Source organism: Ascaphus truei, chromosome 5 (genome assembly GCF_040206685.1).
Source record: "Ascaphus truei isolate aAscTru1 chromosome 5, aAscTru1.hap1, whole genome shotgun sequence".
Lineage (NCBI taxonomy): Eukaryota > Metazoa > Chordata > Amphibia > Anura > Ascaphidae > Ascaphus > Ascaphus truei.
In genome coordinates, this window is record NC_134487.1 from 179,480,565 (window position 1) to 179,505,120 (window position 24,556).

Below are 24,556 nucleotides of genomic sequence, written 5' to 3' on the forward strand. Positions count from 1 at the left end.
TCTGACAGGATCAGGCAACTAAATTTAGACAGCCCCACCCCTCATGATATCAGCAGGCCCCTCCCCTGTGTCTCTTGCCTTCCACACAGAGTCAGGGGGCTACCTCCACCAATCACGGCAGGGCTTGAAGCGGGGTAAACCCATGATAACTACTGGCAGCCTGCCCTTAGAAGGACTTACACCAGTAGGAGAAAGATATATAGCCCAAAATCTTACCAGGGCTACATATATATGCGGGGGGAAGGTAGAGTTTGGGGACGTAAAGGAGCGGAGGAACTAGGCACTGTGGGAGCAGGAGGAGTACACAGAGCGCAAGAACTCCTCTCATGGGTAAATGGAAGTTCACAGGAATCAGATCAACATGTATTAAAAGAAAAGAGAAAAGATCATGGTACAATACAGTTTAATTAACAAAAAATCCTTTGAGCAGTGAGCTCCAGTACACTCACATGCTCCACGATCATTAAAAGCAGTTTAACCAACTCTGGGTTAGGAGCGACGCCCACAATACAGCAAACAAATCTCACACGAATCCTCTAGGTAGAGACAGTCTCCTCTGCATCAAAACAGCGTCTGACGTCACAAGACTTCCTCAGCTTTCCTCCAAAGGTAAGGAGGGAGTAGCAGGATACATAGTCAGCATCAGCGTTGAGATCTTAACAGCGGGAGAATAGCTGGTTCGCAGAAAGTGGCAAGAGGCTCCACACGGTTCCACACAGCTCACGGGTCACTGCGCAATTGAAATTAACCCTATGGGTTTCATCCGGGTATTCAGACTTCTTCAGGGGTGCACTTGCACTTGCACACCTGAAAAAGTCCGGCCTCGACACCACCTCATCTTCCCACTCTGCTTTGCCGAAGGTATACCATGATATCTTAGATGTCTTCAATAAAACCCAGACTGAGGTGTTACCCCCTCATCGCTCTTACGATTGTCCCATTGATTTGATCCCTGGAACCATACTCCCCAAGTCCAAGTCTTATCCCTTATCTGTGCCCGAGACAGAAGCGATGACGTCATACATCCAGGAGAATCTTAAGAAGGGGTTCATCCGAAATTCAACCTCCCCCGCCGGGGCAGGCTTCTTCTTCGTAAAAAAGAAGGATGGCTCCTTAAGACCCTGTATCGACTTTCGTGGGCTTAACAAGATTACGGTAAAAAAACGTTATCCCTTCCTTTGATTTCAGAACTCTTCGACCGTCTACAAGGCGCTTCTATATTCTCTGAACTCGATTTAAGAGGAGCCTACAATCTTATTCGTATAAGAGACGGGGACGAATGGAAAACCGCGTTTAACACGCGTTGGGGACATTATGAGTATTTAGGGATGCCGTTCGGCCTATGCAATGCCCCTACTGTTTTCCAAGAGTTCATGAACAATATCTTCTGGGACATTTTGGGAACATTCGTCATCGTATATTTGGATGGCATCCTCATTTTCTCCAAAAACTTGGGAGGCACATTCGCCATACCAAGCTGGTACTCTCTCGGCTTCGTGCTAATCGCCTCTACGCGAAAATGGAGAAATGTCTGTTCCATCAATCTTCCACAGCCTTCTTTGGCTATATAATCTCTGACAAAGGCTTCACAATGGACCCTGAGAAATTGAAGTCTGTTCTCGATTGGCCATTGCCAAACTTCCTCAAAGCCGTGCAGCGCTTCCTTGGCTTCGCTAATTACTACCGGAAATTCATCTGTAATTTCTCCACTATTGCGCTACCCATCAGTGCCTTGACCAAGAAAGGTGCTGATCCAACTGTTTGGTCCCCCGAGGCCATTGAAGCTTTCGACTTTCTCAAAAGTGCCTTCGTGTCTGCCCCCATCCTTCAACATCCGGATACTTCAATTCCTTTCACTCTAAAAGTAGACGCCTCAGATGTGGGAGCCAGCGCAGTGCTTTCTCAGAGATCTTCCCCACAGGAGAAACTCTATCCTTGTGGATTCTTATCCAGGAACTTCTCTTCGGCCGAGAGAAATTATGATGTCGGGAATCGCGAGCTTCTGGCCATCAAGTTGGCTCTCCAAGAATGGAGACATCTCCTCAAGGGTACCAAGTAGCCAGTAGCCATCCTCACCGACCACAAAAACTTATTGTACATTGAGGGAGCTCATCGGCTGGGATCTTGTCAAGCTAGTTGGGCTTTGTTCCTTTCGTGGTTCAATTACACAATTTCTTATATTCCCGGCACCAAGAATATCAAGGCCGAAGCCTTGTCTCGTCAGTTCTCCACGGAGAACGAATCTAATGAATCTTCGGAGACTATTCTTCCCGCTAAGTGTATTATTTCCGCCAACAACTTTGATGTCTTGGATGAAATCAATAAAGCCCAGGCTCATATTCTTCGGAGATTTAAGGTGCCAGAAGGACGGTTGTACGCTGCCCCACATTTTCCCCACAAAATACTTCTGTGGGGGCAATCGTCTAGATCTGCTGGCCATCCAGGCTTCAAGAGGACGGTAGACCTTATCAAACGGACCTTTTGGTGGCCTAAGATGAACAGGGACATTTTTGACTTCACCAGAGATTGTCCAGTCTGTGCCCAGAGCAAATCTGCCCGACACAAACCTTCTGGTCTCCTCATGCCTCTTCCTATCCCGGAACAACCCTGGAAATACATCTCCATGGACTTTATTGTGGAACTTCCCAATTCTAAAGGGATGAATACAATCCTTGTTGTAGTAGACAGGTTTTCAAAGCATACACACTTTATACCCCTCAAGGGTCTCCCCAATTTAGCCACCTTGGCTGACGTTTTTTGTAAGGAAATTTTCAGATTACACGGTGTTCCCATTTCGATTGTTTTGGACAGAGGTTCTCAATTCATTTCTAAATTTTGGCGAGCTTTTTCTCAAAGACTTGGCATTTCCCTTCTTTTTTCCTTGGGTTATCACCCACAAACCAACGGGCAGACGGAGAGAATGAATCAGACGCTCGAACAGTATCTCAGATGCTTCGTGTCTGAATCACAAGACAACTGGGTGGACCTGTTACCCTGGGCTGTTTGCCATTCACTCATTAAGAAACGAATCCACGTAAGAGTCGCCTTTTTTCATTAACTATGGATTCCATCCCAGCAGTCTTCCCCTCTCCTCCCTCCCCTCTGGTGTTCCCGCAGCGGATTCTCACATTTCCAGTCTTCAAAATTCTTGGAAGAAGATCTTAAAAGCTTTTTACAAGGTTCCGTTCAAAGACAGAAAACGCAAGCTGATCGGCGACGTCAAGTGGGCCCAGTATTCAAACCTGGAGACAGAGTTTGGCTATCGTCCAAGAATATCAAGCTCAAGACTCCTTCCCAGAAACTGGCCCCGAGATTCTTGGGTCTTTTCAAGATCCTCGAAAGGATCAACCCGGTCGCATACCGACTTGCACTTCCCCCTACTATGAAAATCCCTTCTGTTTTCCACGTGTCGCTCCTTAAACCCCTGATCCAAAATGCCCATTTTCTGGATCACTCTCAGAGACCTAACCCGGTCGTCATACAAGGACAACAAGAATTCAAAGTCCAGTCCATACTCCATTCTCGTTGGTCCAGGGGCAGACTTCAGTTTCTTGTACACTGGAAAGGATATGGCCCGGAGGAACGTTCCTGGATACCATCCCATCATATCCATGCCCCAGCACTCCTCAGACAGTTCTGTGGGAAGTTCCCTCATAGACCTTGGGAGAATCGTCCGGAGTCCGCTCCTCAAGGGGGGGTGTAGGAGGAACGCGTACAGAGGTATGCAAGGGAGACTGGTTATGGTGAAATTAAATAAGGCTTTTATTGTGCCTGTTTCCTTAACATCAGAAAAACATCCAAACAAGGGGTCAAACAAAGCTTCTAATCACTTGGGAGTATTTCTTGTGAAACCTATGCAGTCCACAACTCCCTTTAGATAAGCATGTCTCCCAGCCCCAAACATATCTTGATATGAGCAGATATACCAAAAGTCTTAAAAAGGAACGTCTTATCTGTTTCTTGTGGTTGGAGGGAAAGTCTTCTCTGTTCCTGGGTTGCTGCCTTTTTCCTCAGGTTTTGTCAGCATTCAGGTTTAGAGGTGTTTTCCCATGTGTCTTGCAAGCAGCTCTGCTATTTCTTCTGGCAGGCTCAAGACATCTGTCCCCATGGTCAATCTCACTACTTGTGAGACTCAGGAACAATTCTAACTTCCTGTCTCAAAAGACAGGCTTTTCTAAGAACCTAATCAGGCAGGTGGTGTTAGTTAATTGACTACAAGCAGTTAACCACCACACTGCCGGATTATAGGCACATTACATAAACAGGGATAACTCCCCTGTTACATACCTCCCCTGTTTGTGGGAAGCTTGGGCTTGCCACGGCCCAAGCCCATCCTTCCACTCTCATTCAAGATATCTCTGTGACTTGAATGAAAGTGGATGGAGGAAGAGAACCTCAGTCCCGCTGGGATTGGAGCCCTTTCTCCAGTTTATTCGTGTCTCCTCCCGAAGGTGCTTGAGATCAGCACTCCTCAGTCGCTCGAGGAGGACTTTTTCTAAGTATAGTCTTTTTGCTACGTGCACGGTCATGAGATTTCCCTCGCGTCGGGTGCTCGTCTTATTGTAGGCAGACTGTATGGCAGCAGTTGCAGAGCGTTTAAAAACAGCCCTTTGAGTTTTCCGCTCTTGAAGCTGTCTCTCTACACTTTTCCCACTCCATGGAGTTGCTAGTTCAGCCTCTTTGGGATTAAGTTGCAAATCCACATCCACTTCAGAGAATGTCCCATCTTTTCAGCTTCATCAGCTAAGGATTATTCTGGTTTTGATTCAGCACGTGTACCTTCTTTTGTTGCCTGTTGGGTGGCTGAAGGTTTTGCTAGTGCTTGTTTAGGTGGTTCAAATTTTGCAACCTTGTTTTTCAGATGAGCGGTATTCCCAGCTCTCACTGTACCCTTGTCTTCATGGGTTTTTGTGGTTGTGGGATACTGACTCTTAGTCAGGGTCAATACTTGTCCTTGTAGAACTGTACTCTCATCCGCTGGAGATCCCTGTTTTTTGAGTGCGTCTTGCAAATCTCTTCTCAGGGAATTTATCTGCACACTTTGCTTTCTCTGAGCTTGCGTCCACATTTTCACTGCATTGTGAAGCACTATGAATTTCTTTGCTCAGGCCACAGTTACTTGTCTCAGTTTCTGGACCTTCTTGTGCTTCCTTTTGTGCCGAGTCACCTGGGTTCTAAGCTTGGCCTCTAGCGATGCTTTGGTGATGCTCAGGGTAGCCTTGCAGTTGGTTCTGCAGTCGGTGCTCTGCTTCAAACTTCTCACCTTCCAAAAGTCTATTTATTTCTTTAAGCTCGTGCAGCTTTTCATTCTTTTCCTTGACGTAGACTGTCAAATGAGAATTTTCTTCTTCCAGTTTTAAATTTTCTCTTTTTAATCTTAAATGTTCTCCTTTTTCAGTCTCTGTACTATTCAGGGCCTTCTTGCAGTCCTCCTTCCATTTACGCACATCTGCTTTTAGAAGGACAGTCTCCTGGCGTGAGACTTCCTTCTCTAGGTTGAGGGTCCGAAGCTCCTTCTGAGAGACTTTGAGATCTGTATTTAGATTGACAATTGTTTCTTTAGAAATGTCCAGCTCCTCAGTGAGACTGAGTGAGACTCCTTTCTGGAGACTTCCAGGTCTGTACGGCAGCTGTTGGTCTCATGATGTGAGGCATCCAATGCTCTGCGGAGTGTCTGAACCTCTTTCTGAGATACGTCCACCTCTGTCCGGACACTGTTGACCTCTTGTTGTGAGGCATTAAGCTCTACGCAAAGAGTTTGAACCTCTTGCTGAAAGACTGTCATCTGCTTCAGTGCCTCCTCATACTTCCGCTTCAGCTTAGCCATCATTTTATCAGATTGGCTCTGCTTTTCATCCATGGCGGAAATAGTAGCGTTTGCAGTATCTAGCTCAGTCTTGAGATCGTCCAATTCTGTTCTTGCCAAAGAGTAAATTGTGAGCACATCTTTCTGTAGCTTCACGTTATTTTTCTATAGCTATGTGTAACCATCTTTTGTTTCAATTGTTCACGGAGCATATCACAGTCATGCCTGGCATTTTTCAAGGCATCTTCAGGGCTGGTCAAGGGATCGACACTCACTGGTTCCGGCTCCGCTTCCCTGGGATGGTTGGTTGAGGGTTCCTCACTGTTGGCACCGGACAGGCACTTCTTTGGGGTACACGACTTCTGCCTTGGGCCCTCTGGATATTCGGTTAACCGCGGGACAAATTCTCCATTTTCTCTAGGCTGCAGGGCAACTCGGTCCCCCTTTTTCTCCACAGGATCTGCGGACGTGTCTGTTCCTTCCACGGTAAGTGAAGAACCGCTTTTCTTTTTCTGCCTTTTTGTTTTGGGTGACTCCGTCCCATCAGGAATACTCGGTTCTCCTTTATTTGATACTTCAGCAGCTTCATTGTATACGCCAGGCTTTTCTTGCAGTTGCGTTAGCTGACAGAAATATTGGGTGATCTGCTGCTCCCGTTCTTTCTCTTGTCGACCATATTCGTCATCATAGAGAGCGGTCTTTTCTGTTCGTGCCGAGTTCAAGCACCCCCACCATTCTTGGGGTGTTTTGTGGGTGTGACTTGGTTCGGGTTCCCCGTAAGAGATGTCTTCCTCTTTATTGGACTGGAAGGGCCACTCTTCCGTGGGGTAGGGTTCATTACAGGAATGCTGCATCTTGTCCTCCATTTTGGGGCTATCAGGTGTAGTTTTCTTCCTGGCCTCAGGAGGCGCTATTGCAGCTGTTTCCACTGTATTTGCTAGAACCCCCAATTGTGGTAGTCCTACAGGTGGGCATATTTTGCTTGTAGAGGTCGTGGCTCTCACAGGCATCTCTGTAGACTTTTCTTTTTCTTGGGTAAGTTTTACAATATCAGCAGTACAGTGCACGCATTCTCTCTCATTAGGTATACTGGATGTGCAGTTGCTAGGAAAAAAAACTTCTATTTGCTTTACACCATTTACTTGCTAGGTTTGATCTCTCATTAGGTATACTGGATGTGCAGTTGCTAGGTAAAAACTTCTGTTTGCTTTACACCATTTACTTGCTAGGTGCAATACCCTCCTCTTCAGCCAAATAATGTGGTTTTCTGCTTGAGTTCAGTAATGTTCAGTCTCAACTTTGAGTATTATGGCATTCACTCTTCACACTTTGGGATACCTTTTACACAGCTCGGCAATTCCTTGTTCCCCAGTAGGGCAATTTTACCCTCAGCACTTGTTTACTGAAAATTCCCCTGCTTCAGCACAGTCTTGCATCAATTTTCACACTTTTCTGCATATACTCCATTCACAACTGGTAGTCCTATGCGGTGTGGCAGCCTTTACTTGCAGAATCAGTACCGCTCGTGTGTCACCATCTGTATTCACTGCTTCAGCGAAACATTTGAAAACAACAAACGCCTAACCCTTTTAAGGGCTAACTTACTTCTTGAACCCTGACTACAGCTGGAAGGAAAAAACCCTATTTCAATGTCCATATTACACTTTATTTGTGATAGGCAAATAAGGTTTACCTGCTTCAGCACGGTCTCTCTCTCTCCTCTTGGAATCAGGGAAAAGAGTCCATCTGTGGTTTTGTAAGTTTCAGTGCAGTGTAGATTTCCTGCCTGGGTGTGTCCCTTTTAACTCTGGTCTCTGCTGCATGAGATTTTATGTTGCTCAAGCTGTTTGTAGGCAAAAAAGCACAATTTTTTTTCACATGCAATCTTCGGACCCCTTTTAACTTCAAGGCCCACCTCTCATCCCACTTCAATCACCATATGTAGGAGGACCGCGCACAGAGGTATGCAAGGGAGACTGGTTATGGTGAAATTAAATAAGGCTTTTATTGCGCCTGTTTCCTCCTTAACATCAGAAAAACATCCAAACAAGGGGTCAAACAAAGCTTCTATTCACTTGGGAGTATTTCTAGTGAAACCTATGCAGTCCACAACTCCCTTTAGATAAGCATGTCTCCCAGCCCCAAACATATCTTGATATGAGCAGATATACCAAAAGTCTTATAAAGGAAAGTCTTATCTGTTTCTTGTGGTTGGAGGGAAAGTCTTCTCTGTTCCTGGGTTGCTGCCTTTTTCCTCAGGTTTTGTCAGCATTCAGGTTTAGAGGTGTTTTCCCCTGTGTCTTGCAAGCAGCTCTGCTATTTCTTCTGGCAGGCTCAAGACATCTGTCCCCATGGTCAATCTCACTACTTGTGAGACTCAGGAACAATTCTCACTTCCTGTCTCAAAAGACAGGCTTTTCTAAGAACCTAATCAGGCAGGTGGTGTTAGTTAATTGACTACCAGCAGTTAACCACCACACTGCTAGATTATAGGCACATTACCTGAACAGGGATAACTCCCCTGTTACAGGGGGATACTGTAACAGATCGGGGAACTCGCAATTTCCAGCGTGTCCCCGTCACCCCTGCTCCCACAGTGCCTACTTCCTCCGCTCCCTTACGTCCCCAAACTCTACCTTCTCCCCTCAGCTGTTCCTCCACAGCTCGATCCTCACGCCCAGGCTTACACTCTCCGCACGCGCGCGGTCTCCTCACCAAGCGAGCGCGTTCACGATCGCGGGTTTCCTATCGTGGCTCACGTGCTCCTCGGCGTGCCTCTGTCACCCCTGTCCGTTCCCTACCTGTTTCCTCCGTTCCCTTCTCCTCTGTCTTCTCTCCCGTGCACCTCCTCCGCTGGTCTTCCCCCACGCTCTGGTGTGCACGCATAGCAGGGTTACAGAGGGCGAGCGCACCTGCTCTTCTTACTTACTGCCCCCACGCTCTGGCTCCGCCCCCCCCGTCGGTTGCAGGCTATAACCCTTGATTACCTTCCAGTCTCCTCCCCTGCGCTCACTCACCTATCCCTGCAATTACCCACTCTAACCTCTGCTCCACCCCTCTCTCCTATTGGCCCTTCTTCCCATATTACCCCACTCTGTCCTCAGTCCTTGCTCTGCATAGCTTTCCTGTAGCTCCTGTGTGTGCAGTGTCTATGGCTAACTCCCTTGTCTGTTTCAGCTCTGGTTCCTGTCCCTGCCTCTGTTTGGATTCCTTGCCTTGAACTTGAACTCTGCTTTGGACGTGACTACGCTGATGTGTCCTGCCCTTGAACCCTGGCTTTCGGACATCACTACGCTGCTCTCTCCAACCCTTGAACTCTGGCACTTGGACATTACCCTCCGACCTCTGGCACCCCGGACTCAGCAAGTATTACGTTAACCCTTACTCACCAGGCCCGGAAACGCTACTACCACACTCCGGGCACGCCCTCACTGCTGTGGGTGCGTGTTATACCTTACCCACCTCAGTACTGGGGACTGGCCAGGTCTGCGGGCATACAGGCGTTACATATATATATAACAAAAACCAACACAAATTTAAGTAGCACTCAGGTGGATAAAAATGACGATATATATAAAATAATGATAATAAATTATATGAATCAATAAAAATCCTAATACAAATCAACACACTTTTAACTACATATAACTACAAATCATAAAGTGATAGTGAAAAAAACTGAGTCCAAAATAAATGTTCCACTTTAGAAAATCCAGAGAGATAAAGGTCCCAATTGATGATCCAGGGAGCGTCTTTGCAGCTTCAGATAAAAGTGCTATGGAGCTTGCGCTTCTGTTTGTTTTTTGTTCATATATATATATATACAGTGTGTATATATATATATATATATATATATATATATATATATATATATTGTGGCAGAGTCACTGACTCAGTAGGCTGGAACAGTGAAGTAAGTGTGATTTCCAGTCCACAAAGCGTTAATTCCTCAAAGAGAAGCCAGCAGCAGCTGCTAACTAATGGAGTTAATCAGCCTGTCTGAATGAGGAAGTGTTTTAAAAGACACAGTAAGCTGCTATGCTGAGAGACTGCTTTATTCCACAGAGAGAGAGGAAGTGAAAGTTCTCAAAGCCGGGGAGAGTCTGGCTGTTATGGACCCTAGCACTGAAAGAAGCAGTCCTGCGGGGTCCAGCTGGAAATCACACCCAGGATAAAGATAAGGACTGACAAATAAGCAAAAACACTTTATTGTTGTATTGTTGTATTCAGAGACTGTTACCTTGTTCCATATGCCAGGGCATGTTTTGGCTTGGGAACCAGCTTAGCTGGCCATGCAGTTAATGAGGGTGAAAGCTATGCTGTAGTTAGCTTTCCCTAAAGGGAATAGGTGTTTATTTCCTATGTTTTATTATGATTTAAAGGGACAGTACCCATTATGTTTATTTGTTTGTGGCTAATAAACCACTACAGTTAAAGCTTTACACAGCGTCAAGCGTCTTAGTGACCTTGCCGCAAGGCCGTTCTGCCACAATATATATATTGTGTGTGTTATCCATTGTTTAACATCAGCTATTTATTTTATATGTTTTCTTTGTTATATAATTAGATTTATTAGTTTACAATTTTTTTGCACATTATCATACTGTACATTATATCACACACACACACACACACACGCACATACACACACGCACGCACGCACTATTACTAATATCTCACTTACACTTTTCTCTTTTACATCTTTTTTTTCTCTTTGTATGTACAGTATATACCTTCTTGTATGTCTGCGTAACAGCCTAGCAGTGGATTATGCTTTTATGGCATTTGGGTATATAAGAACACTAATTATCTTTTTGTCTTGGGAAAGGTTCTAGAATGAATCAAAATGTTGATTGTTTAATAAAATAAATTCATTTTTTTTAAGAGCTCCGTGTAGATTTCATCTACACTGTGTTGCGAGAAAACAAGACTCCTTTTATTTTTCATCATATCTTGCAGAAAAATCACTACATTTTCATGTAAATGTGAGTAATTGTAGATCTGTCACAGTAGGTTATTACATTTAATAATGATTTGATACTAATATTCTTTGGAATTAGTAATGGCATGTGATGATCTCATCAACTACATACAGCAGTTACAGAATGGTGCTTAGTGAAGAAGATAAGAACGTTATAATATAGTGCATGAGAGAGACAGAATAATTGTCCAAACGTTTCCATAAAATGTTTCCTGTTAAAGGATAGTCCCAAGGGCAACTGAAAAAACAAATTAGTAAAACAACGCATAGTTCAGGAGTGGGAGGGGCTGGATAAACGCGTTATCGATTATGCAATCAGTGGCGTTCTCGTCTTCGGGCATGCGTTTCAGCAGAAGGAGGACATTTTGAACACACACTTTGACCGATACATCGAACTCAAACTTTATAGTAATCTTAGTGTTTCAAATTAGATTACAACAGTTTAAAACATTTACATGCTACAAAGGAAAAACTTATATTTCTCGTTTAATGAACATGAACCTACCGCAGTGCATCTAGTACGTATTGACACAATAAAGTGACATCAATTTAGTTAACATCAGTTGATTATCTATATTGTGCTTCTTATATAGTGTTTATCTAAATAGCAGACATACAATTATGCAAATGTTCATGGGGATTAAGCAAGAAAAATATAAGATATGATGAAAAGAGTCCCTTTTTTCCTGAACAATACAGCATATCTACTAATTCAGTTCTGGAGCACCCAGGCATTAGTTGGATTCATGGTGGAGTGCCACGGTTATATTCTTTTGTTTTTTTTGTGTGCATGGTTGGTGGACCTTCAGTTGCCATTACTGCTGAGCGTCTGCTTTTTTTGGTACCATTTGTGAATTTTACTACAGTATATCTTACAGTAGACACTGCTGAACCCTTTCTTAAATGTCCTGTATTGGACGATGGACTTGTTTGTTGATTGGGTAGGCGTTAACCTCGAGATAGTCTAAACACACTCACTCTCTGACTTGGATGTCAGTAATATTATCGTTAAGGGCAATGTGGGGTGAACAGAGACTGATTGATGCATTCCATGAGTTTTTACTGTATAAAATGATTTTTTTTCACACCTTGCGAGCCCTCTCTATTTCCCTCCCTCTTACCATGTTTTTTTCTCCCCTCCATATCACCTCTCACTCTCCCCCCTCCATAACGCCATCAATTAACCCACTCTCACTCAATCCCTGCAACCCAACTCACATGTATTTCTCTCCCCTGTGTCTCACTCTCCCCCTGTCATTTACTCCACTTGCTCAATCTCCCCTCCTCGTACTCATTCCCTCCCCCCTCACACAATCCCCCCCAAATACATACAAAAAAATCCCCACCCCCCAAATAAATATATACAAACCCCCTAAATACATATGTAACCCATACCCCCCCCCCCAGACACAGATAGCATATCTAGGGTGTAGTGAGGGCTGGCTACATGTGCTTTGGTGGTGCATACCTGCCGGTAACTGGAGGGCCTGAGCTTCCCGTGGTGATGTTGGGGACACAGGACCAGGCTTCTGGGGTAGTTGCCTCCATTCTCCTAGTGATGCAGCGCCTCCATCCTCTATACCTTCCCAGCGATGTGGGGTAGGACCCGTATAGAAGAATAACCCTGGTCACAGGGTGAATGCTCCAGAATCACACAGTCTTATGTAAAATCAGCAGTGTCTTTATTGTCTTTATCTGGCACACAGCAGCAGCAGTACACGACAGGTTATATGCCCAAGGCACTCCAAAGTACACCAGACTTCCTCCTCCTCTCCTCTCCTCCAGATTGTACTCCTGCAGGATGGTCTGTGGGGGCCTCAATACCCCCAATGCCCACCTCAGAGGGTATCCTCTGGGTGGGGGTAGATTCTCCCCCTCACCCCCTCAGTAGGGTGAGAGGCATTGGTCCTCTCTGACTCTGCTCACTCTCCAAACTACTAGGACCATAGCCTCTCTCTTCAGGTCCCAGGGCAGAACCTCTCTCCTCCAACTCCACATAACAAAAGCCCACGTCCTCACAGGAACTGGCTACTAAATAGAGTCAGCCCCACCCCTTATGATGTCAGCATGACCTCCCCTCTGTCTCATACCTGCAGCAGAGTCAGGGGCCTGCATCTATCCCTCAGGGCAGGGCGTGAAGGGGGAAAACCCATGATTACTACTGGCGCCTGCCCTTAACAGGACTTACCACAGTAGGAGAAGATATATAGCCCGTTCTGTTTACAGGAGGCTACACTCTCCCTCTGGTGGAATCCAATGGTCCCCACTTGAGGTAGTATCACGAAAACCCGGTCACTCCCAACGGGGAGAACCCTAATAATGCTTCGGATCAGGTTTCCTGACATTTCTTCCATTGTGGTCCATAATGGTCACAAAGAAGGACTGTACCGACCCATGCTCTGGCCAATATATTACACTGTGCATGTATATGCACCGTCCTATACTCCAGATCCTTACCAACTCACTGATCCAGTCGTCATTATGGTAACCTGCTTTACCAAATTTTGTCCTCAAATATTCTTGCATGGCTTCTCGGAGCCAACTGTCTCTTTGTTCCTCAATCTCCTGCATTATAGGCTCAGGCACATAGGGGTAGTCGTACCCATGGGACTGTCTGTACCTAGCCACTATGGCTCTGTCTGCTCTACTCAGTTTCGTGAGTTTCTTATGGCGACCCGCCCTGCTTGGCAGTACCCAGAACTCTGGTTCTGAAGGGGCAATGTCATCGTACAAAATACTGGGCCCCCTGGGCAGAATTAGCTTCTGCTCTATCTCCCGATACCTGTGGTCTATTTCGTCCGCCACCACCTGAGGAGTATAGGCACCTGCCGCCCACCAATAATCAACTATGTTGCTACGGATGAGTAAAAACCTGGTGCGGTCCATACCTTCGTGGTACCCAGTGAATAAGGGTGCCCACCACTTGTCACAGTGCTCGTACTCTGATAAGGGTCTAGTTTTTTCTACCTCTGACTCTGCTTGGGATGAGACACCGGACTACCCCGCCTCTGTAGAGCGCGAGCAATCTCTCCTCCCTTTGGCATCGAAATACTTGGTAGGGTTCATCTTGTGAACCACCTCACTGACAGACCCAGCCTTTGCTGGAGTGTGGGACCCTCAGGCCCTCCCTCTAGCTGTAGGAGAAAAAGGCACAGGGTTAGGCACATGTATCACATTGGCATATGGTATTTCCCCATCAGTCCCCTCATCGCTCAATTCCCAGTCCTGCACATCTCTGGAATATTTGGAGTACTTGCTCAATTTATCCCCGCTAGGTCCCGGTGACAACACTCGTGACGGGGCAGGGGCAATGGCCGGGGCGAGGGAGCTAGGGGTTGGGGCTGGGGCAATGTTCAAGTCAGTGTCCAGCAAACGGGTAATACCGTGACCAGCGGGCGCTTTCTTGGTTGCTTTCTCCGCCATGCTTTGTGCTTCTCTGGATGGGCCTCGGCTCTTCAGGGTGGCCATTGCAGCTGCCATGGCTACTCTCCATGGGGAGAATAGCGTTCCCGGGCCCCGTTTCCCGTCGGACCCGGAAATGACTTAATCGCCGGTGCCCGCGGAATCTCCATCCGCTCCGTGGTCACTCACCGGAAATGCATGGAGGACCGGAAGGGGCGGTGGTGGAGCATCCGGTTCGCGGACGGACACGTAGGCCGCAAGCCTCTCCTTCTCGTCCTCTGCAGGTGCCGTCTTTGCCTGGCAGAAGTCAGGGGGTGGTGGAGTCTCCTTACCGCTCCGCTGCAGGCTGCTGTACTCGGGGTCCTCCGGAGTCATCTCGGAAGTCCTCTCCGCCGCACTGGGAGTCACCACGGCCGTGGGGTGAGGGCATTGGTCCACCAAGTCTATACTTCTATCAGCTCTACTAATGAAGCTGAATCTCTCCACTCCTCTCGGCTCCTGCACTCTGCGCAGGGGAGACCACGGTCTCCTCCACCTCCTCGGACCGATCCGCAGGATTCTTCGACTCACGGCATACTAACTGAACTGCATACTCCCAGCATAACTAACCGGCAACGCCAGACTCTCGATATCACTATCAACTAACTCTACTCACAGGAGTTGGCTGCTAAATATAGAGCTAGCCACGCCCCTCGTGATGTCAGCAGGACCACCCCTCTTGCTCACGCATGCAGAAGAGTCCAGGCCTGCATCTACCACTCAGGATAGGGCTATGAAGGGGAAAAACCCATGATGATTACTGTTGCCTGATCTTAACAGGACTTATCACAGTAGAAGGAAGATAGGTATAGCCTGTGCTGTTTACAGGGGGCTACATATATAAAAAACAATACATATAAACCCCCCAAAAATCCATATAAAAATCCCCAAATCCATATATAAAAAACCAATCCATATAAAGAAAACCCAATCCATATAAAAAAACAATCCATATAAAAAAATACAAATACATATAAACCTCCCCCCAAGACATAAAACATAACCAATACATATAAAACAAAATCAATACAATACACAATTAAAAAAAAATATATATATATATATATTAAAAAAACCTCCACAATACATAAAAAAAACTTTCCAAATATGTAAAAAAAAATTCAAAAAAACAATACATATAAATAAAACAAATACATATTAAACCCCCCAAATATATATAACCCACCTAATGCGTATAACACCTCCAATATATATATATATACTCACCATAACTTAACTCAGTATGGTAAACCCCATCCTTTAGCTTCTCTGCATACCCAGTTAACCAACCCCACACTGATGAGACCCATTAAGGTCGAAACAGCTCTGTAGCTGGGACGGTGCCCACTTGGCCCTGTGGCATCGGCTCCTTGGAGTCTAAAGCCACTTGCTGCTATTAGGGGGGCACGCCACCCCGAGCTTCCTAGGAAGGCGACAGAAGAAAGATGGCGACAGGCGTGCATCTCAAGAATATGGTTCGTTTTGAGATCGATGCAGAGGAAAGAGATCGTATTGGATTGAAGTTCATCGTCGAGGAGGTGCTGCGGAAAGCCGGTGTGGTCGCAGAAAAGGTGTTCTGCCTACAGGATTTCGCACGGCAGGGCATCTATGATGTGACGCTTCATATGGAAGGAGAATGCCTGAATCTCTATGAGAAGGTTAAAAGGATGGCAGAAGACCCGAATATGCGAGGAATTAAAGTGATTCCGAGCTTCCAGATGGACGAGAAAGTGGTGACGGTACACATGTACAACCCGTTCGTACCGAAAGAAGACCTGGTGATGTTCTTGAGGCGATATAGTACAAGTGTTAAAGGTGGAATTGAATTAAAGAACGCCTACGGGATCTACAACAGCAAGAAGAGATTCTGGATTAGGCTTAAACCTGACCCAGATGGAGTGGGGGGTGTGTGTGGCTCATCCACCTTCAACTTTCAGTATCGGAAGGAATCGGGGTTTTTTGAGTTATTTCGGCCAACCTACCTACTGCAGGAAGTGCTACCAGTACGGACATACTAAAGAACATTGTGAAAAAACTGGGGTGGTTTGCAGGAACTGTGGGAAAGAGGGACATTTTGCTGCGGATTGTGACATTCCAAAAAAGTGCGACCTGTGTGGTGAGTTTGGACACTTTGCTTGACAATGCTCGAAAAAAAGTTATTCTCAGGTTGCTAAAATTGGGACTGAAATGGAGTGTACACAAGAGTCTGCTAATGTAGAGGGATTTCAGGAGATTACTGTAGTTGAGGAAACTTCAGGAGAAGAAATTGAAGAAACTTTGGCGGGTTCTACAAGCGATATCTTGGAGAAAAAAGAGGAAGATCTCTTCCTGGACTCCTTGGCCCAGAAATCGGAGGTGGGGGGAGGGGAGGAGACGGGAGCAGTCCATCAGAAAGATGCGGGGGAGGGGGAAATACGGTCATTGAGTGTGGTGGAACCTAGCTGGGCGGAAAGTATGGAGGTTCAAGATGCACAGAGGGTGAGGGAAGGTCCCCAAGATGTTTTGGAGGAGGAAATGGAAATAGGAGGAAAAAAAGCTCAAAAGCGTAAAAATCTGCAAGGGATAGAAACAAAGGAAGATAAGGATAGCCAGAGTAAAGTGGAGCCTAGAAAGGAAGGTGTAGAGGGTAAAGTTGGGAAAGTATCAGGGAAAGTAACCCTAAAAGAGAAAATTGAACATTTTGAGGACGCAGTGGGAGATGCTCTATTTTGGGTGGGTATTTTTCGGAAGCAGCATGGGGGGACTAGTGAGGAACAGATAATAGAAAGATTAGAAAAAAATATGTACCAAAGAAAACAGCTGACAAAAGAGCAATATGAAGAACTAAAAAAGGAGCATGTGCAGTGGGTTACAATAAAAGGGGCTAGGGGAGAGGTGAGGGAGAAGGAGAGTAGCGAGAGCAATAGCTCGTCCCCACAAAAAAAACCAGATAAGCGTGGAGGGAACTAAAATACAGAGAAGTGTAAGCGGAGTAAGTGGGAGCGAAAGTGAAGAAAAGGCAGACCAAAAAGGGATTGCACAGGCAAAAGAGGCAAATTCAGCGGGAGATAGAAAGGGAAGGAGCACCCAGGGAAAGGATGAAGTAGGGCTCACAAAGGAAGAGGTTTTGCACAAACGACTATGGTGGAAATTTGGGCGGAAATATTGGGACGTGAAAGCTGTAAGGGACGCGTGTGAAAGTGATGTGAGGAATGGATTCCAGTTAGAGAAAAGTAAGAGAGGTTTGGAACGTATGGAGGAAGAATTAAAAAAGATGATCACAGTATTAGAGAGCGGAGAAAGGCGTTGAGTTTTAAGGTTTGGGTTGTAAGAATGAGATGAAAGAATCTTGAAGTAATGGTTTTTTCTTTTTTTGCCTTTGTATTGGTTTTTTTCTCTCTCAGCTATATAAGAAATGTATTGTGGTGTTCTGTTTATTACTTTCTGTAAAGTGATACATACTGATTGTTAATAATGTGAACGTTAATAAAAATTAAAAAAAAAAAAAAAAAACAGCTGTCTGTGGGTTGGTTTTCTGGGTATGCACCTTAACCCTGGCTGTGCTCAAAGCTGTGACCATGCAGCAAGCTTAAGCCTATAGGGAACCATGTTAAAAATGGTTTTTGAAGCAAAAAGTGGCACTCTGTGCTCATTTGCTTGTCATTTCCCAGAATCCCTTGCTGCAGTGTAAGTGCTGTGTGTTGGGTGATAATGGTGAAAGGCGGGGTTGCAGACCTGCCTAAGACATGAGGATGAGCATACAGTTGTATTTACATTTGCATATTTGCTTTGCTGTGGAGGGTTTTTGTCACTTTTTTTACTCACCATAACTTAACTCAGTATATACAGTATATATAATTATATATAGGCAAATATATTATTACCAGTTGGTGGTCCAGTAAAGAGAGACAGCACACACGGGATGTATTTCAAAGTGATGTATTGAACACGAAAAACCAACGTTTCAGTTCCTGTAAACGGAACCTTCCTCAGGGTTGTTTGCAGGAACCGAAATGTTGTTTTTTTCGTGTTCAATACATAACTTTGAAATGCATCCCGTGTGTGCTGTCCCTCCTTACTGAACCACCATCTGGTAATATTTGATTTTATTATCTTCTATGGGACTATCATCTGGAGTTTTTCCGGTATATGTGTGTGCCAGCTGCTGTGACAAATTATATATATATATATATATATATATATATTTTTTTTTTTATATATATATATATATATATATATATATATAAACAAGAGAAAAAGAAGCGCCAGCTCCATAGCATAATACGGTTGTAAAAAACACAAATGTATTCAAATTCAAGAGAGGCCGCCAGGACATGCACTCACTTCAAATATATAGAAACATTCATAGGAGACAATCTGTAAGCTTCCAGGAACTGTGGAAAGGGGAAGGTGCAGCCATGGTGTAGTCAGAGCAATGATGCTAGGCTGTGGGTGTACAAGGCAGATACTTATCAGTATAAGATGTCATCAGGGCAGTGAGGGAGGGATGATGTTATCCACTTCAGTGGTGGTATAGAGAAGGGTAACCTCAACAGAGGGAAGTGGCGCACAGCATAGGGACCAGCAACAGGAACCAGCACACCATGGGTTAAAAATCTAGTTTATTGGTCAAACAAGGGGAGACACCAAAAAACGGGGACAACCACCCACTCTGACGCGTTTCGGGCTAAGCCCTTTGTCAAAGAGTATGCCCCCATCACAGAAAACACATAGTTATATACATATATTTTAATTACCTTGATTGATCGCACCCTCCGGAATCGATGACGTCAGCAAAAACCGGTAGAATATCTCGCGAGACTCCTTGTGTAGTCAGAGCCTCGAAGGACCACTCACCAGAATGTATTGCGCCATCTAACCAGGAGGATACGTCAATACAGGCAATCCTCCTGGTTAGAGTGGGTGGTGTCCCCGTTTTTTAGTGTCTCCCCTTGTTTGACCAATAGATTTTTAACCCATGGTGTGCTGGTTCCTATGCTGAGCTCCACTTCCCTCTGTTGAGGTTACCCTTCTCTTGATCTTCAATCAAGTTGGATGCACGCTTACACGGATTTCTTGCTTGTTATCATCACTCTTCAATCAAGTGAGTGGACTATGATATGATTACTGTTACCTTACTGTGTCACCAATACCAATCAGTGACTTATTAGAGTGTGGTAGGAGAAAAGGGAACCATTTGCCTATGGTGATGTGTTCCCCTAATACCCTATAAATCCCACTTGAAGCCTCACATGGCAGTCACATATTCAATAACTTTACATTTGCTTGACAACAGACATTAATCTGTTTGGAACAGTTTCATCTGATCAATTTTACCAATGGAAAAAGAATACTGATGTCAGTGGTTTATGGGACTTGTTATACAATATATCTGTGGAATATATCTGCTGCACCATAACCGGACCCAAAGTCCTGTTTCTTATATATCAGTAGTGGTATAGCTGGATCAGAAAAGGGGAAGGGGAAACACAAAATGGATGTGCCCCCAAAAGAATTCACTTAAATGCACACCACCCAAGTGTAAAAATTAACTTTTAATAAATACTTAAAACATATATTACCAAAGTAACGTGTGATGTGAATTAAAAATGTATTAAATCATAGCTATCAAGCAACCGTGTCATTAGTTATTCTTACTATCCCAGTACCAATTGATATGATGGGATGTTAAAGACAGGGACTGCTATGAGTAGGGTATTAACCCCTCTGGGGCAACGATGAGACCAAATGTAGAGTTGTATATAAATATATTCAGGTAGGTGGCCACAGGATTGAATATCCTATTACTGCTAAATATAGCTCCCCTGCACATTTACATAGAGATAATAACGCTGGCATGTGATGGTATAATAGCTGTATTATAGAGCTTCCAAATACAGCAGTGTTGGCTTGAATACACAGCAGTGTGATGTGAAGACGCCTCACATAAGGTGCAGGGATAGCAGGCACACAGACCATGAATTGATTAATGAATAGTTAACTCATATGGTCTTCAGTTACACCCAGGATACTGCAAACACTACATTAAAAACAGCTCCAAGTAGGAGACTGACAACATTGCGCGTCCAACGCGCGTTTCCCTCCAGCAAAGAATACTTGACCCTGAAGAAGCTCCTTTGCTGGAGGGAAACGCGCGTTGGACGCGCAATGTTGTCAGTCTCCTACTTGGAGCTGTTTTTAATGTAGTGTTTGCAGTATCCTGGGTGTAACTGTGAAGACCATATGAGTTAACTATTCATTAATCAATTCATGGTCTGTGTGCCTGCTATCCCTGCACCTTATGTGAGGCGTCTTCACATCACACTGCTGTGTATTCAAGCCAGCACTGCTGTATTTGGAAGTTCTATAATACAGCTATTATACCATCACATACCAGCGTTATTACCTCTATGTAAATGTGCAGGGGAGCTATATTTAGCAGTAATAGGATATTCAATCCTGTGGCCACCTACCTGAATATATTCATATACAACTCTACATTTGGTCTCATCGTTGCCCCAGAGGGGTTAATACCCTACTCATAGCAGTCCCTGTCTTTAACATCCCATCATATCAATTGGTACTGGGATAGTAAGAATAACTAACGACACGGTTGCTTGATAGCTATGATTTAATACATTTTTAATTCACATCACACGTTACTTTGGTAATATATGTTTTAAGTATTTATTAAAAGTTAATTTTTACACTTGGGTGGTGTGCATTTAAGTGAATTCTTTTGGGGGCACATCCATTTTGTGTTTCCCCTTCCCCTTTTCTGATTCACTTTCAGTTCACAGTTTGCACCCACCTTTTGATTACCTCACTTATGAATATAAACACTTCATTCAATTAGTATGGTCCTGTGATCACTCCCCACTCTTTGTTGTTTCGTCAAGTGGTATAGCTGGATCCAAAGGACTGGCACTCGTGGCGCTTGGATGAAACCCTCAGAGTCACAGAAGGAATGTCCACACAACACAATGTAGGAGCGCCACCCCAGCAGTGCAGTAAAAACTGCCTCTCTCCTCTCACTCTGTGTCCGACAAAAACGCAGATTCAAACCCACATGTAGCTGCTGCAGATTCTACATACACACTTCCTGGTAAGCGGATGACGTCAGTGCGTCATGCGTCACGACGTCCGACGTGTTTCGTCACGTGTGTGACTTCTTCAAGGGATGATTGGCTGACAGCTTCTCTGTCTATATATATACCTAACCAGTGATAGTGCCAGATTGAATCTGGCTGTGACAGGGAGGTTGCAGCCAGTTATGTCGTGAGCATGCTCAGCCAATCAGTACAATAGTTACATAATACACATTAATAGGAATAAAAAACACACATCATTAGCTGAGCATATAAATTTGTGTTATTTACAACAGTATTATGCTATGGAACTGGCGCTTCTTTTTTCTCTTGTTCTTGTAGATTTCGTTGATCTGGCTAGATCATATAGAAGCTTGCCTCCCCATACAGTGACTGGAACATCTTTCTGGACTTGTTTTCATCTACCATATTGGACTGGTCTGTTCTATTTTCATTTTTTCACTGGACACTGTTCTATTTATATATATTTTTGTGTTTTTTTTTATATATAACTCAATTTTGTTATATATTATTATGTTTTTTTCCTTATTTTATCTTACACCATTACACATTTTCTATAACACAAATTGTTATTGCACTATTCTAGAACACACTAACACCCACACACTGATAGTGCTACTCTCTTTTCTGTATGTGTGTTTATAATTAGCCTTGTAGCAGCTTTTCAGGAGTGACAATACATATCACCATTTATATTTCACTCACCTTTTACGTATATAAACACTTTATAGTGATCAAATTGGTGATTCAAAATGATGAAATCAGCTTCAGAACGACTAAGCAGACGTAGTGAATTTATCGCTAATATTAGATCTGCAGCGACAACAGCCATACCAGATATGGAAGACAATTTTTTAAAATTAAAGAAGTGTCTCAAGGATGAAATGCGCCACTGGTGGGACAAGGTCTCATTAGAATGTTATATTGAGAACAAAATAATACCCAGAGGCCTTAGAGTCCTTAAAAAACCTTCATTCGAAACTAGTGACAGTTTCATGTCAGAGTGGAACAACACATTGGAGACATGTTCCCTGTCTCTTATGGGACACTTAGGGGGTCATGCAGTAAGCGGCGGAAAATTGCATTCGCCAGGGGTTTGAATTCGCCATGTTTTTGACGTGTTGCCCACGCTGTATGCAGGAAGGGCCGAATCCCTGGCGAATCACAGCGAGAGCAACATTGCCAAACATGGCGAGTAACTGGTGGCGAGACAGTCTGCCTGGCGAGAAGCTGCCGAGAAGCCGTCCCCTGCCGAGATGCGTCTGCAGCAGAGAGAGATCCGCCGCTCTCTCGGCGCAAACATCGTCACATTAAAAAATCTTTTAAATACAATTTTATTCATAGTGTACATGTGCAGGGGGTCTTCGGAGCTGAACCGCATTGGTTTCAGGTCCGGGGAACCCCTGCTTCCCGAGATACAGGCCCCGTTATGAGGTGCCGGTATCCCTCTGCATTAAAATGTCCCGATCACGTGACCACGGAATGTAAACAAAGCAGAGGGATACCGGCACCCCATAAAGGGGACTGTATCTCGGGAAGCAGGGGGTCCCCGGACCTAAAACCAAAGCGGTTCAGCTCCGGAGACCCTCTGCACATCTACACTATGAGTAAAACACACATATCAATAAACAATCATTCCTTACCTTTGCGGCTATCTGCTATGATAACGAAGCAGCATGAATGTATTTTTAATAATAGTGTACTGTGAGAAGGGGGTGCCAGTGTCACCGCCATCTTTATAGCGTCCCATACGCGACGTGCCCGCTATAAAGATGGCGGCGACACTGGCACCGATGCCCCAAACCAGGGCCTTTGACTCGGGAAGCAGGGGGTCCCTGAGCCACAAATCAATGCGGTTAAGCTCAGGGGACCCCCTGCTCCCGCACAATATTATGAAAATACATTAATGCTGCTTCATTACCATAGCGGATAGCCGCTAAGGCAATGAAGGGTAAGGCATAATAGCATGTTTATTGGGGACAATTGCCCACAATAAACATTGCAATAAACAACATACACCCCCTGTGCCCCCAAAAACCCCTATACCCCCATTACATATAGAACATTTTTGGGATGCACAGCAATGATACTATAGGCCGGCGGTGGCCCTCAGGCCTGCAGTACCAATTCAGTGCACCCCCAAAAAAATTACAACACATAAATACACCACCCTTAACACATACAGTATAGTAATGTGCAAAATTAATATTATCCACATATGGATAATAGTGAATTTGCCCATTTAAAATACAAAAAGAACAATAAATACAATAAATACATATTGCACTCACCCATGTCCGGCTGCCACGATGAAGGCCATCCTCATCTTCATCACCGTCCATGCCCCCTCCGATGCTGCAAAACATAAACAAGAATAAAAACAGCCAATGTAATGTCTCCTAACCCCTTAATCACCATAGCGGTTATTAACCGCTACAGTCATTAAGGGGTTAACCCACCTTCACCCACCACTCGGGAGGCCTAAATACCCTCCCCCACTACCCCCCCACCCCGTGAGGCCTAACCACCCTCACTCACCCAATACCCAGCCGGGAGGCCTACCCACATACCCTTGGGGCCAATACCCCCTTCCCCCACCCCCAGTACCCACAATAAAAACAATACACAGCCCCACAATAAACATCATTAATTTATTAAATACATAACCCACCCCCTGTGCCCCCCCATAAATACATGATGTATTATTTTACATACAGGGTTAATACCCCAGGCCCACGGGAGTCCCCGGTGGGCCTGACGGGTCACCTCACAGACCTACAGTAGCCAAGCACCATGTTTCAAACAGGGTCTGGAGGCCTACGGGTGGTCCCCGCCAGGCGCCGTGGTCCACTAGGTGGTCTCCGCGGGTCACCATGGGCCACAATGGGTTCCCCATGGGTAGGCCCGCAGCTGTCTGGGGGGCCCCGGGTCAGACCCACAGGTGTCTGAGGGGCCTCGGGTGGTTCCCACAGAGGTCTGGGGGTCTGCGGTATTCTAGTACCATGTGACAGGCTTTAAATGATGTCACATCCGTTCTTCCCAAAGCCTCTGTCACATGGTCTACTAGAGCCAATCAGAGTAGGGATGTAGTTCCCACGCTCTGATTGGCCACCGTACCATGTGAGGACGGCCATCTTTCTTTTCATGACACATTCTGATTGGCTGGCGTCATTGCCTTTAAATGACGTCATCCTGTCTGAGCTCTTACCATTGCTGGGGATCCTGATTTACATCTACCGG